This window comes from Macrobrachium nipponense, chromosome 45 (assembly GCF_015104395.2).
Source record: "Macrobrachium nipponense isolate FS-2020 chromosome 45, ASM1510439v2, whole genome shotgun sequence".
NCBI lineage: Eukaryota > Metazoa > Arthropoda > Malacostraca > Decapoda > Palaemonidae > Macrobrachium > Macrobrachium nipponense.
In genome coordinates, this window is record NC_061105.1 from 49,342,712 (window position 1) to 49,354,841 (window position 12,130).

General features: G+C 33.9%; 1 long non-coding RNA gene across 1 annotated transcript in view; it reads left to right on the forward strand.

Moving 5' to 3' along the window:
• Positions 1-568: 568 nt before the first annotated feature.
• The window catches only part of LOC135214161 (uncharacterized), a 20,351-nt gene continuing 8,789 nt past the window's right edge, over positions 569-12,130 (forward strand). The window contains exons 1-2 of the long non-coding RNA XR_010314308.1: positions 569-835; positions 2,519-2,607. This is a non-coding gene — a long non-coding RNA (uncharacterized LOC135214161). The remainder of the gene's footprint in view (positions 836-2,518; positions 2,608-12,130) is intronic.

Consider the following 12,130-nt stretch of genomic DNA (forward strand, 5'->3'; position numbering starts at 1 on the left):
TTGAGTACATAAGAACCATTTACATATGTATTTAGACTCGCGGTTACTTATGACGTTGTTCCTAATGCCAACATGATTGCAACATCAAAGATAATGATTATTGCGTGATGAAACGAAACGCCATTTAAGGGAAACAAAACAATTTAAGAGTGTTCCTCTTACCGTTTTTGAGGTGTATCGAGTAAAGCGTGGTTCACAGAGGTATTCAGGACAGAAAATCGACACGAGTATGGTTGCAGGCACTGTCACTTAAGCGTTTTTCAAGCACTATCAGCAGCGCAGTATAATGTTACCGATGGTATGTCTTGTGCAATAAGTGCATGACTCTCCAGTCTCGCCAAGTGTGGTGTCAAATGTAGTTTTAGTTTAGATGCAATCACTACGAAAAAAAAAAAAAAAATCTGATGTAGATTAATGTTTGCTTTGTTTTTTTACGTATTTTGTATAATATATTTTACATTCACATGAGAAATATTATTTTTGGCGTAAGATCGAATTGTTAGAAGTAAACTCATTTGATCCTGCGTTGCCGGTGCTCAGCCGTGCTCTTCCAAGTTGTAGTCTAAATTGGATTTGTGGACTAGACGTTACGGAGTCAGTTTGGACATAATTCTGGGTCAGATTGCAACCGTCCAATCTTTCGTCGACGATATAGTGACCCATTACGGGAAAGTTGCCATGTGTGTAAAAAAGAAGAAGAAGAAAAAAAAAAGGATAAAATGCCACTTCCGAGAATATAGTACCGGGTCAGCTACGACGACAAAACCTTGCACCAAACAGCCTAGGCCTAGTTGTGAAGCCAGAGCTCGTTCTCCTGAAATCGATATATCTGTTGGTAAGTGTGATTAAATTTTTAAATCGGTTTTTCATAGTTGTCATTTTCATTCTATAAATCGGTTATGACTTGGGGCCACCGACAGTATTGGAATAACGGTGGCATAGCCTACCAAACACGGGCGTCATGTTGACATATATCCTCTTCGGTCTAGGCTACAGATGTCCTGTTAGTTATTTATGGTGAACATGTATTTCTGATCTGAAAATGATCTTTAGTCATGGAAATATTCGTATTCAGTAAAATGTATGTATTCAGTTTGCTTTCTGAGGCAAACGAAATTTCGTCTTTCTCTATAAAGCGTGTAGCCTATGCATTCAATATTTCTGTCATGGGATTAATAATCATTACCTATCTTTCGTGTTAAAAAAAATTAAAAAGCAACTGTGGAGAGCAGATTTTCGGATCATTGATGTGAACTATAGAGAATTCTAGTTAGTTTAATATTAAATTGATTTGATCCACACACACATTGAACCGTGGTTCGCTTCAATGAACAGCCCGTAGCAGGAGACAGAATGGACCGTTATGTTTCTTCACTTCAAAAGTATAATTGGGTGAAATGTTGCTTGTAATAACGTGAGCCACGATAGCGTAATTATTGTGTTATAATTGGAAATCGTTTTTTAAGTTTCTAATTAGGCAAGGGAACGTTGCAAGTTACTAAGGTTCGTTAGCATTTAACATAAAAGACAAGGTAAAAAAAAAAAAATAGCACTATAGGGAAGAGCACGACACACTATTTGTGCCATAGAAGTTTTCTTTTGCAACTTTCCTTTACTCAAACTTTCGTATTTTTAAACTTCAAAATGTAAGAAACTGCTACCGGACATGTTAGAGAAATATTATTGATTGATAGGTTATTTTACTCCCTGTGAATTCCCTGGAAGAATTCCATTCATACTGTTTCGTTAGCTTTGCGCTTTCTATTTGTAAATAAGCCAATCTTCTTTCGAATCAGGGAAAACGGAAGCAGTAGGAACATCCCAAATCGTGAAAATAAAGGAGAAGCTGCACAGGACGACACAGTAACTTGACAGTTTAGTGTGGGATATGGTGGGTGTTACAACCACCACATACGTGTCTTATGATGGTGTTCATTTTTCATTGTTATCGTAACGCTTCCTCCGAGGCTAACCATTCATTGAGCACCATCTTTTAAGAAAATCATCTAATAAGCCTAAGCCTGAACTGCCACGGCCATTTGACTATGTGAGAAAGCTCGCAGTGTTTCTACGACTGTAGGCCTAATAATATCCATCAAAGGACGTGATCTCGATTCCATCATTTTCGATTACTTGGGTCTTTGTGAAAGGGGAGTAATCCATAGTAAGTTTTAGGCCTATGATTTTGGCCATATGGTCTAGGATGTTTGCACGAAATGATTTAATTTAAGATTATCGAAACAGTTGATATATATATATATATATATATATATATATATATATATATATATATATATATATATATATATATATATATATATACATTAATATATATAATATATATATATATATATATATATATATATATATATATATTAAACTTCTTTAGTTTCATCTCCCTTTAGAAAACAGGTATTCAATTTACGGTTGCTATTACAACTCATTCATTTTTGAACTGCTTTTAATGATAGGTTTTCATCTCATGACTCTTATTCATTCTCTCATATTTTATTTTCAGAGGCGAATAGCAAGGGATTCCAGATTACAGAACAACGATACGAGAAGAAAGATAAGGAATTATCACGCGCACACACAGTCATAGAAGAGGTGAGCTAATAGAATTACAGACAAAAATAAGTAGATATATTTATGCCCTTCACAAATACTCATTGAATCATTTCATCACGACCAACATAAGGGTATATTGTCTCTTCATTGACCACATCCAGTCAGGTCAGCTCTCTCTCCTGTCTTGGCTGTGACTGAAGTCACAATTGTCAAGCTTTTGTTACCTCATTTCGTATTTTGTGAAACAGTCTGGTTAGCATACAAGGAGCCATTTAATTGTCGGCTGAGATCATCTTTGCAGTTATTTCACCATAACCTCTTTGGTTTCGCGATTACTGAATCTAGTAAATATTCGTGATTTCATTCATTCAGCTTCCAGTAGCACAATAACATTATCACCATCATCTCTTGCTATTCATGAGAGTACAGATAGGTTATCATTAGTTTTTTTTATTACTATATGTATGCAGCTTAAAATAATTTCATTTAATGCAATAACGTTTGCACAGTGCTATTCTCTAAAAGAAAGAGAGGGAGCGAGGTAAAGGTAAGGGTGAAGATATTGGGTAAATCAGTTTTTTGTAGGCAGAACGCCATGCCAACCGAAGAATGTCGTTATAGTTGTAGGGCTCACAACCCCATTCCATTGAGCAGCGCTTTTATGAGGAACCCTTTCATGGGGAAAACTATATATATATATATATATATATATATATATATATATATATATATATATATATATATATATATATATATATATATATATTTGTGCGTGTGTGTGTGTGTGTGTAGTAGTAGTAGTCAAAGCACAGTTGGTCCCTAAAGTACTTAATGTCTACTTGTGCTAGACGGTCCCCAAAGCTTCTTTCTTAATGAAGGTCATCAAATATTTCGGGTAGCGTGGTTTTATTGTTCTTCTTCCCGTAAGAGTTTCTGGACAATTTCCTTGTGATCGAGAAGAAAGTGATGGTTCTCATCTCTATCGAGATACAAGTGATGGTTCTCGATTTAAACGAGCGGAAAATAACGAGTTCTTCGTTGGAGCGACATCAGTGTTATTTGCGTTGAGGCAAATGAGAAGCATGTGATGGAGGTTGATGATGGAAAATGAGCAGTTTAGTGTCGAGTTTTTTCTTAAGCCTTTAATTGCCGATTTAAAAAAAATCTTAATTGATATATTTAATATTTTAATTGGCTTTTATGGCCAATTTTTCAACTTTGTTTCTGTTTTTGTTCTGAGTGGAGGCTGAATGTCGGAAACAGAACTGAAGAAGTATTGTTCTCTTCACTGGGATCTGTGGTCATTTAAACATTCATGAGCAAAAGCAGTTTATTTTCTAAATAGATTAATTACAGAAATTCATTATTAACATGCAATATATTTCAGGTAAATCGTCTGAGAGATTCATTTTAAAACTATCAATCTGTCTCTTATTAGTTAGCATGTCTCTTTGTCTGTTAGTTTGTGTGGTAGTCCTTATACAGAACTGTTACGTTGTGAAGGCTATACGTAATTCAACAGGGAATTGATTTGCTTAGTAACAGCAAGGCTGCGTGAATATGCTAATGAGAATGAATATATTGCTTCAGTAAAGGAAATCCTTTAATTGCACATTGCTGAAACTCTCTCTTTCAATTTTTGACAATTTGAAATCGGCGTTCCAAAAATACATTTCTCTTTCGAAGCATATCCTAAATTTACTGTGTCCGTGCTTCGTTGTCAGTGGAACAAACGGGAACCAAAGTCATTATGACCCAAAACCAAATGAATCAGACCTCGGGAAGTGCAATTGAAATGTTGCTGTAAATTGATGTCTGGAAAAGATGGAAATAATGAATTTGCCGGAACAAATTTCCTGGAAACAAGGGAAGAGCCTCTCTCTTATTCCAGAAGCCTGCAGGAGATTAATGTGTTGATGTATATATGATATATATATATATTATATATATATATATATATCGATATATGTATTTATTTATTTATTTATTTATATTTATATATTTTTTTCAAAGCGTTGACTAATCTGCAAACACGCACACATATATATACGTCAAGCTACAAATGTCCTTTAACATCTAATTCACTTTACCTCAGAATTAATATATTTTCGTATATGTAAATGAAGGGGAATTTTTTAGTCGATAAAAGATTTGACGGCTCAAATCCAGGACGCACAGTGAAGCTTTAAACCACACCGCCACTGTGCGTCCTGGATTTGTTGGGTTTGATGGTTCGCGCCCGTGAGCCGACAAATCTCTTATCGACTAAAAATTTTCCCATCGGTTAACACATACGAAAATACATTAATACCGAGGTACAGCGAATTAGATATTAAAGGACATTTGTATTCGATGTATATATATGTTTAAATATGTGTTTGTGTGTGGTGTAGAATGTGCTCATGTCTAACTGTCTTCGGCATGTTTGCAGTTTAGGCAACGCTTTGAAAAAACAATATGTGAATAAATAAACAAATAAAAATAGTCACATAAATGTATGAAAATTCTGTCTGCAGCTCCATCTAGTTATGTAGTTAGCCGTTTGCAAAACTACCACAGTTCATTAATATTTATTTTCACTTCATTCTTATTTTTGTTTTCAATGTGTTGCATAATCCTGAGGATTGTCGCGGTCTCTGTCTCCGCTGTTTGCCTGAGGGACTTGAAAGACGCTTTGTGCAGCAGAGTTTAATGAGTTTTCTCTCGCGATTCTTTTTTTATTTTTTTTTTTATTAAATTTTTTTTTACTTCTTAAGCTGCTTTTGAGTAAATCCGTGAACGAAACTTAGATTGTTGGGATTTAATCTTTCTTGGAAACGAGAGAAGGAAAGAGAGAGAGAGAGAGAGAGAGAGAGAGAGGGAGAGAGAGAGAGAGAGAGAGAGAACGTTTTTTTACAATATAAATTTCCTTTTTAATTTCCCATCGTCACTCTTATGGAACGAAGTGACAGGAGTATTAAGTTAGCAAAGAAAAAAAGAACTGTCGGTTAGAAAATGTGTAAATTTTAAACATTTTTGTGGTTTACAAGGAGAAATAATAAACAAATAAACAATTATTATTTACAAGAGATGAAAAAATAAGGATAAAGAACCCTAATTGATCGGAAGTTTCGGTTCAAGTTTCTCTCTCTCTCTCTCTCTCTCTCTCTCTCTCTCTCTCTCTCTCTCTCTCATTTAAGGTTATGTTGGTGTTCAACCGCTTTTTTTATTTTTCTCTAAAATAAAGATTATTCCGTATAATTTAAGCAATTTTTGTTTTAATTTTGTTGTTGTTGTTGAAAGTTGAATAACTTGCAACAATCCTCATGTTACGACACCCAGAAAAAAACAGTACCAAAATATTATTTTCTCCTCTAAAATATTCACAAGAATAAGGCTCCATTTTTCAAGATACTTGATCACATCTCGAAGATTTTGTTACAGTCTGAAGTTGCCTTGAAGGCTGGAGACGATATCTCATTGAAAACGTTTCTGGGGAAAAACGTTTTTGAAGTCTGCTGTCATTTTGGGGATTCAGTGAGACGCTGAGGCATGGGATCGGCTTCCCTCAAGTGATTGTAAAACACGATCATTTTTCGTGTTGGGAGGGGGGGACGGCGGTGGGGGAGATTTCATTCTCCTCTCTTCTCTTTCAGCTTTTGCGATTTTACTTCGTTTTCTCCTCTTTTGTAGAAGGATGTATGTAGAAGTCAGTTACATTTTTTTTTTTTTTTTGAATTTTTTTCTTTCTCATAGGAAGAATGGAAGAAGGTGTCTTTATTCTTAATGTGTTTGGGTTTTTCCTTTTCGGGAAACATAGGGAAAAATTGATCCTTTCCACTTGTCTCTGTCAGTCTTGTCTTGAAGGCCAGAAAAAAGACGGGTAATTTGTTTATAATACTGAGAGAGCTTTTGTCTCTTATTCTATCTATTATTATTAAGAAGAATTAAAAGGTCTCCTATTATATCTATTATTATTAAGAAGAATTAAAAGGTCTCCTATTCTATCTATTATTATTAAGAAGAATAAAAAGTCTCCTATTTTATCTGTTATTATTAAGAAGAATAAAAAGGTCTCCTATTCCATATATTATCATTAAGAAAAACAAAAAGGTCTCCTATTCTATCTATCTATTAGTAAGAAGAATCAAAAGGTCTCCTATTCCATCTATTAGTATTAAGAAGAATAAAAAGGTCTCCTATTCCATCTATTATTATTAAGAAGAATAAAAAGGTCATTTGACCTTTTGCGTCATTGTTAAGAAAACCCAAAGGGATATAAAGGGATTTCCAATGAATTCAAGAAGAATACACACGAACACAGGATATACCTGTGGAAGTAGACTTTTACATAGGCTGGAGAATTGTTTCCCCCGTATTGACGTCCCTTCACAAGTAGGTGATGAATCATTCATATCTTAGACGACGGTCGACTCAAAGTCGAATGAATTCAGATGACTTTAATTCGCAGGACGAGAGACGGAGGCCGATGTTGCAATGGATTCCAATGGCCGAGTATAAAAAGAGACAGGGTTTCTGTTTGAAGAGTCAGTTGCAACTGTGAGTGCGTGTTATTCTACACGATTTTATTGGTTATTTTGAATTACCCTTATGTGTATTCCTCTACACTTTTCGACTTATCTGTTGCTTTTCTCACCTTTTGGTTTTCGTTTTCGAGTTTATTGTGGTGGGAGAGCCGCCCATTATTTCCAAGCGCCTGGGAAAAAACTAACATTGCTCATGAATAAATTAGGATTAGACATCGCGAAGAGTAAATATATTGTTACTTTTCTTTCACAAAGTCGGATGCCAGAATTATGGGAGAGGCAGCTGAATCCAGGTCCCCAAGAGGATAAGGGTCAGTGGGTGGTTCTTCAAAAGCTTGATAGCCTGTCGTTAAATTATGTCGCTTCAAATTCCTTTGGAAATATATACATGCATACATACATTCATACATGCATATACTATATATATATATATATATATATATATATATATATATATATATATAGAGAGAGAGAGAGAGAGAGAGTAAACATTTCTTAAGGATATTTTAATTATCCATTTGGTAAGAATACCCATAACCATGACAGATATTTACATATAATACCTTCCAAACACAAACGCATACATACCCACGTGCACATACATTGCATATATATATATATATTATATATATATATATATATATATATATATATATATATATATTGGGTAACCATGTGCAAACATATTACGTACGTACATATATCATGGTTACAGGTCTTGGTACCAAATTGCAACAAACTATTTATCTTAAGAATAAACAGAATCGCAAATTTGTCAAGTTGCTTGGTCATGCCAAAGCTATATTAAAATTATATGAACGATAATGTCACCATCAACGGTACCAGCTACAATAATAATAATAATAATAATAATAATAATAATAATAATAATAATAATAATAATAATAATAATAATAATAATAATAATAATAAGTTTTATTGAGAGATATTGCTGCATCAGCTGCATTCAAACTTGTAAATAGTCTTCTCTATTTTTCTAACAATAGCTTTCTCTCTGCTACTACAACTGGCGAGTATTGCGCCGATATTACTCATCAGGAGGAGTCAATTTCGGGGATAACGTTGGCCACTAGATCGACTTGTATTTTTATTTGTTCATGTACTGTGACAAATAAATAAATTTTAGCAATATCCCCGAAATTGACTCCTCCTGATGAGTAATATCGGCGCAATACTCGCCAGTTGTAGTAGCAGAGAGAAAGCTATTGTTAGAAAAATAGAGAAGACTATTTACAAGTTGAATGCAGCTGATGCAGCAATATCTTTCAATAAAACTTGTTTGAAAGAGGGTCTCCTTCCAATATAAATAATAATAATAAAGAATGATAATAATAATAATAACAATACCATAGCAAGAATTCCCAGATTTACGAGGTGGAAAGGTCCCCTCTTACTGTACATCGACAGAGTTGCAATTTCAAGATGTGCACGTTCTCAATTTATTCAAAAAGAAAAGAAAACCTTAGGCGAGAGAAAAAAAAAACGTGAATCTAATTGAAGAAGAAAGAATAGCACAACACAAATATTTTCACAGATTGAAAGTTACCCCTGACAGTTTCCATTCGTTTTATTGTAATTATATTTCAATAACGCTTCAGGTCAAAGTCGTTTCAATCTTTTATTTCTTTGTAGAAGAATAAGACACGGACATGTTATTGTGAAATAGGGAACATCGGATGAATATATATATATATATATATATATATATATATATATATATATATATATATATATATATATATATATACATCGAGCTACAATGTCCTTTAATACCTAATTCGCTCTACCTCGGAATTAATATATTTTCATATATGTTTAACCAAAGGGGAATTTTTTTGTCGATAAGAGATTTGTCGGCTCCCGGGCGCGAACCATCGAACAGGACGACAGTGAAGCTTAAACCCACACCGCCACCACAAGAGGCTATAAGTTTATGCCGCTCTCACCTACAAATACCTGTCGCTCTCAGGTATTCGTTGTTTGGAGACTGCATCAACCCACCTCGACCTCGGTAACGTTGTAGTGCTTTTGACAGCACGTAGCCATTATATAAGTCATATCACATTACCGTGATTCATATACATACATGGAGCTACAATTTCCTTTAATATCTAATTCGCTCTACCTCGAAATTAATATATTTTCATATATGTTTAACCAAAAGGGAAATTTTCGTCGATAAGAGATTTGTCGGCTCCGGGGTGTGAACCATCGAAACCAAACTAATCCAGGACGACAGTGAAGCTTAAACCCACAACCTCCACCGCAAGAGGCTATATGTTTATGCCGTCTCTCACCTACAAATACTTGTTGCTCTCAGGTATTCGTTGTTTGGAGACTGCATCAGCCCACCTCGACCTCGGTAACGTTGTGGTGCTTTTGACAGCATGTAGCCATTATATAAGTCATATCACATTACCGTGATTCATATACATACATGGAGCTACAATTTCCTTTAATATCTAATTCTCTCCACCTCGGAATTAATATATTTTCATAAGAAAATATATTAATTCCGAGGTAGAGCGAATTAGATATTAAAGGACATTTGTAGCTCGATGTATATATATATATATATATATATATATATATATATATATATATATATATATATATATATATAAACATCGCCGAACGACACCCCAAAACTCAGGTGGAAGTTCGCCTAAGCCTTTCATGACGTGAGGTCCCTCTCCAGGAAATGTAAATGTCTCTCCCTCTCCTTCCCTCCCTCATTGCTCAGTGGTGAGAGATGAGGCGTAATTTTTTTTATCGGACGATATCTTTTTCTCGCCAATTAGAACATTTCTATAGTGTCTCTTGTGACGCTCACATTTCCCTTTCTTCCATTACCCAAGTCCTTCTCTTCCTTTCATCTCGAGAGCTGGTGTGAGTAACGTTATATAAAGTCTTTGTATAGTGCACTCGGAGAGGAGGAAATGAATGTATCTCCAAGAGGGGAAGACAATGTACTTATTGTATTGCATTGGGACGCTCAATTACTCTTAACAAGGGGAGGGAATGGAAAGAAGGCATTTTTACTAAGAAGAGAGAATTGTAGGGAATGATGAAGGGAATTACATTCTTCACAGGGAACTCTACTTAATGTTTGGTCATCTGCTTTGTCACTTTTTTCTTCATAATAAATTGACTGTAAATGGCAGATTGAAGTGGATTGTGTGTTAAATTGCATTAGGAAAGAGGGCATTTTGAACAGTGGTTTCTCTCTCTCTCTCTCATTATATATATATATATAGATATATATATATATATATATATATATATATATATATATATATATATATACATATATATATATATATATATATATATATATATATATATATATATATATATATATATATATATATATATATAATATATATGTGTGTGTATACATAACATAATTATATACACATATATGAATACGTTTAAATTTAGTTGTAATTTTAATAAATTAAAATGTCCATAATACATTTAAAAATTGCCACCTATGTGGGTGTACAAGTAAGCTGGCATATGCGACATAGCTGGACTGCTATACTCATGTCAATATAAACATGATTATGAATGAATAATTTCTCTTTTGAAGCCCTCTATCCATATTCATATTTTACTCAGAAATAAATTCCTCTCCACTCATGCGAACTAGAGTATATGTATTTTCATTTTCCGAGTCACGTATTTGAATCTGAACTTGATGTACAATGCAGTCACGTTTTCCATCAGTTCATTTATCGCTTAAAAATGTTCATTCTTTGAAGAATTAATCTATATAAAAGAATTGTATAATGATACATTTCTACGTTTGTTTATTTTCGTTTTCAGATTAGTGCTCATTTTTACTGTCTTCGTGCTGCGTAGCTAAATATCGACAAAACTCTATGTACAACTAAGTAATGATCATTAGATGAAAAGAAAAGAAAAAAAAACTCCGGCAGTATTTCGGGTGTCTTTGACCTCGTGTATAAAGGTCAAAGATTTTTTTTATTTTTTATTTTTTAGAATACGAATATTAGTGTCTTAAGATATAATTTCATTAGCATATTTCATCCCACTAGAAACCAGGTATCAGCCAAGTTTAGTGAAATTTTGATCCAAGTTTAATGTATAGAATTTTGAGTTATGAACGCCTGATTTAGAATGATATTCCATTTTGATAATAATTTGTAGTAATCTCTGACTTGAACCATGTCCTTTTCTGCAGGGGACATATACGGTAAAATTGTCTGTTTCAGTCCAAGCATGGATAGGAATTCTTGTTCCTTCAGTGTGACATATGGAATATTTCTATTTTGTGAAAGTTGAATTAAAAATATGGCCTCTTTTGAGTATTATAACAGAATCGGTTTTATATTTCGATGACAAAGTGTTTATGAATAATCAGTAGTTTTCATAACGGTAAGCGTAATTTAATTCGGAACATACCGACCTAATTCACTGAATGGGTCCCAAAAGGAACTTTGCTTTTAAGGAACCATTAGGAAGTCAAAACATTTGAATACAGTACTGTATTAACTTTCTCTCTCTCTCTCTCTCTCTCTCTCTCTCTCTCTCTCTCTCTCTCTCTCTCTCTCTCATTTGATATGAAGTTAGAAGTAAGTAACAGGTCATGCAATTTTCAGTTGACACGAATAATTGCTTTTCGTGAACCATTATTTCCGATTAATCTTGCAAAGGTGACGATAGGTGTCCCGGAAGAGCCAGGTTAATTGAGCGGTGGATTGGTCATGTTCCAATTTGAATTGGAAATTCACGCAAGAGTTTGTAAAAATGAGGGAGAATTTTTATCCGTTTCGTGGAATGCAGCTGATGCAGCAATATCTTTAATAATAATAATAATAATAATAATAATAATAATAATATAATAATAATAATAATAATAATAATATAATAATACTTAGTATTCCTCTCCCTCCTTCCTTTCGTGTTATGTATAAGTCTGTAAGTATTTGCCTCTGGGTGTTAGTGCTTTGTGTATTGTCATATGTTTCCTGGTTTTCTGATCTATCCGC